Genomic DNA, 4195 nt, shown 5'->3' on the forward strand with positions numbered 1-4195 from the left:
ACGTGATTAAAATGTGCTGGTAGGAAATGGGAGGATATGTGTGAAAGGGAATATTTAAGGTACCAGACTCGGTGGTGAGCGAGCTGGAGCATGGTGAACAGAGATGGGAAGAACTCACCTATCACCCAGGATTTAATATTTTGCCCTGGAAAGACTCACATGGGGGGGTAAGTGTGGGGACGAATCATGGGCCTGGCAAACTAGTGAAATGAAGCTAAGACTCCTGCCTGTATGTAGGTGGTTCTTATATATTGTCGGGATAATCCCTTGAAGCCTAGACAAGAAAATTGGCTAGAATAAATAAGAAGGAAATGCCAGAAACTCCTCAGCCTAAGATTGAGGAAGGGGTAGACAGCTCAGGGATATGGAGTTTCAGGGTGAGTTTGTATGTAGATCCCCAAACACACCGCTTGGCAACGTTTCTCAAGGAGTATCAGAGGAAGCTCATTTCACTGCGACCATCAAGAAGGCGCTGACTGGTGAAGGAGAGGAGAGACCAGAATCTCCGAACGCTTTGTGATACTCTCTTCTGCAGGCCAGAGTGGAGTGGGCGAAGCTGTGCCATGCTTCCCTTATGGCGAGGGGTATGATGGGGATCTGGAAAATCAGGGGCTGGTGCAGCATTTAACTCTCAGAATGTGCTGAATGTGTTTATTAATTCCAGTGACTTGAAGATTTCACGTTTTCATAATACATAGGTACGCGTGCTGTCTGTACAAAATGGGAGCCATATTCTTTCCAGTCCTTATATTTATATTTTTCTTTAGTTGCCTTATTGATTTAGCTTTACCTTTTTTTTACAACACTAACATTTTGTCTCATTCTTGATCTCAGGAGAAAGTATGTTAATATTTCATAATTAAATATAGTGTTTGCTGTAGATGTTTTGTCGATATCATTTTTCAATTTAAAGAAGGTCCTTTCTCTTCCTGGTTTGCTAAGAGTTGGCCCCTTCTCCATTCCTGTTACTTAATAGTAATTTGTATCTTCTCTGTCCATTTATTTATTTATTTATTTATTTATTGCTATTGCTGTGTTTTTAGCCTGGCTTTAATTTTATTGATGTTTTCAAAGAAGCTGCTTTTGATTTTGCTGCTTTTCTCTACTAACTTCCTGTTTTCCACTGCATTGATTTCTGCTCTGATTTTTTTTTGGGGGGGCAGGGCTAGGTTTGAACCCATCCCCTGTGGTATATAGGCCTGGTGCCCTACTCCTTTGAGCCACAGGCTCTGCCCTCTGCTCTGACTTTTATTATTCTTTTTCTTCTGCTTACTTTGGATTTAATTGCTCTTCTTTTTCTCACTTCCTAATGTGGAAGCACAGGTAATTATTTTTAGATCTTTCTAAAGACTATACTTTCAGGGATCATTTCTATAGTTCATTACTTGATCTTCTTTCTAATATATGCATAAAATGCTATGAATTGCCCTGTGATCCTTGTTTTTGCTGCATCCCACACAAATTTCAGTGAGTTGTATTTTCATTTTCACTCAGTTCAAAATATTTTCTAATGTTTCCTGCAAATTTTTCTTTGGACCGTGTGTTATTTATATATGTGTTGTTTAATCTTCAAATATTTTGGGATTTTCTAGCTTTTTTTCTGCTAATGATTTTCATTGAGGTCTCAAAGAATACTTTTTGTGATTTCCAGTCTTTTAAATTAGATAAGATGTGTTTATGGCCCAGGATTATGGTCTACCTTGGTGAATGTTCCATGTGAGCTTGAAAAGAATACATATTCTGCTGTGTTCTATACACATCAATTAGATGCAGGTGGTAGAGAGTGTTTGGCTCATTTGTATCCTTATTGATTTTTTTGCCTGCTAGCTCGGTTAGTTACCAATAGAAAGGTATTGAAGTTGGCAATAGTAATAATAGATTTTTAACTTTCCCTAATAATTCTACCAGTTTTTATCTTATGTAGTTTGATACTTTCTTGCTAGGTGCATACATTATAGGAACTATTATATCTTCCTGGAGAACTGACCCCTTTAGTTGATGTTCACTCCCCTCTTTATTCTGGATAGTTTTTCTTGCTATGAAATATACTTTGTCTGAAATTAACATAGGCAGTCTAGCTTGCTTCTGATTCGTGTTAGCATACTATATTTTTGTTGACTCCTTTCATGGTACCGCTATAAACTATCTTTCATTAATTTTTTTTTAATTTTTTTTAATTAAGTCATACACACATAGATCACGAATACGTTTTTGCATATGTGGGGTACAAGGTGTTTTTTTTAATACAATTTGACATGCTTACATCAAACTGATTAATATAGCTTTTGCCTCATTTACTTCATTATGGTGTTAAGACATTTATGTTCTACACTTGATAGATTTGACTTGTACCCTTGTAATATGCTCCATTCATTTCTATTACAAATGTTCTTTTCATTTTTAATCTCGGTATTTCTATTTGATTATTTTCTGTTAGCCTGTCTTCTAGTTCAGTAACCTTGTCTTTGCTTTGTCGAACCTTCTATTAATTCACCTGTTTAGATTCTTAATGCTATTTATTATTAATATGTTACTTTGTTACAGGATTTAAATTTGTATTAAATTGCATTAAATTTAAATTCTCTGGCAAAGTCTCCAACTCTGATCCAGTTTTGACATGTCCATGCTTATGTTCATGCCTGTGATGATCATTGTTATTTTTAAAACCCTTGTTTATTAATCTACTGTATTGTTTGACTTTGGGTTTGTTCATTGTCATTTTCACCCCTCTTGGCTTGTGATCATATGTTTTTGTCTCTTGGCATGCCTTGCAGTTTTTGTCTTTTTTTTTTTTACTTTAAAAGTACACGTTATATATAATAATTGAACAGGATCTGGTTAATATTTCTCCACAGAGGCTTTACCCTTTCCCTCCTGGGCATATAGAGAAGGGATTGTCATTTTTCTCTAGAAGCTGTGCTGAATCAAGTCTATGTTTGATTTTCTGAAAGGCCCTTTCTACCTCACAGTTACTTTAACATCTTTGTTTGCTGTGGATTGCCGGAGGTAGATTTTTAGTGCTTTCTTCTGAGAGCCTAGTAAGTTCACTGGGGGCCTGGCCTTTGGCAAACCCCAAACTCTAATTCTTACATCGATATTGCAATAAGACCTCAGCAAGCAGCGCTCTGCATTTCAGAGAGTTTCTATGGAGGCGAACAGCCTCCCAAGTCGTTCAGCTTCAGAAGTAGGTGGGCCTTCCACTCTGCCTTTTTCACAGGAGTGTTGCTTCCTCAAGTTTCCAATTTTGTCTCTTTACTCGTGTGAGACTTTCATAGTCTCTTCTGGTTCTGTCCTCCAGTTGTGGCTCTCTGCCTGGAAACATTCCAAACTCAGCCTCTGAGTTTGCAACTAGAGTTGACAAATGTCCTCTGTTACAAAGTAGCTGCCAAACATCAGCATACCTTTTTGCAGTTTTTCACTCTCCAGAATCTTAGCTCCTTTAATCCCTGCTGCTTTGGTAACTTCCTGATGCTATTAAACAAATACTTTCACAATGTTATTATATTTTTCTAGCGACTCTCCATAGGGACTATTGGTCCATTGCAAACTACTCCAATCTACCTGGCAATAGAAATTCTAATTACCCTTACGTGAAGTGAAAAATCCCGATCTAGTATATTCTCAAGAAGTCTTTTGCTTTTTCTAAGGATCTAGAAAGCACAGAGATGTGTTAGAGTGAGCAGAAACACTGAAGTAGTTGAAGTAACAAGAAAGAAAAGTGACCTCAGATTCTGAGTTCCAGGAAAATTGTTTTGAGTGAAAAGAGAAAGAATTAGGGAAAGCATGGACTAGATATTGAAATATTTTAGATTTACATAACACCAAGTGAATGATGTGAAACTATAGAACCTCTAACACCCTCATTCTTTTTGGCTTATATTATGCAATCCCCTTGAAAGATAGTGATAGTTGTTGTTGAAATATGTAGAACTGCTTTGGACTGGACGTAGGAGTGAGTCGCAGAGGATAATGTTAAAGGGTCAGGCAGTAATTGTTAATGACCTGAGCTTATTGAGACCTCTGGCACTTGGAAGTGACATGTATCCAACTGGAGAAGCTTGTTCTAGAGAGTTCACTAAGGTTTCCTGTTTCTCCATAGGTGATTCCTTTTGGGAGTGTTTTATCTTGTAAAAACATTTTATGGTGGGCAGTGCAAAGGAAAACTTCCGTGATGGTGGAATTTTTAGTACTCTGT

At 37.2% G+C, this 4195-nt stretch overlaps 1 pseudogene; it reads left to right on the forward strand.

Annotated features, from left to right (window-relative positions):
* Window positions 1–1346: 1346 nt before the first annotated feature.
* Window positions 1347–1427, forward strand: LOC128597758 (uncharacterized; annotated as a pseudogene).
* Window positions 1428–4195: the final 2768 nt, after the last annotated feature.

This window comes from Nycticebus coucang, chromosome 10 (assembly GCF_027406575.1).
Source record: "Nycticebus coucang isolate mNycCou1 chromosome 10, mNycCou1.pri, whole genome shotgun sequence".
Lineage (NCBI taxonomy): Eukaryota > Metazoa > Chordata > Mammalia > Primates > Lorisidae > Nycticebus > Nycticebus coucang.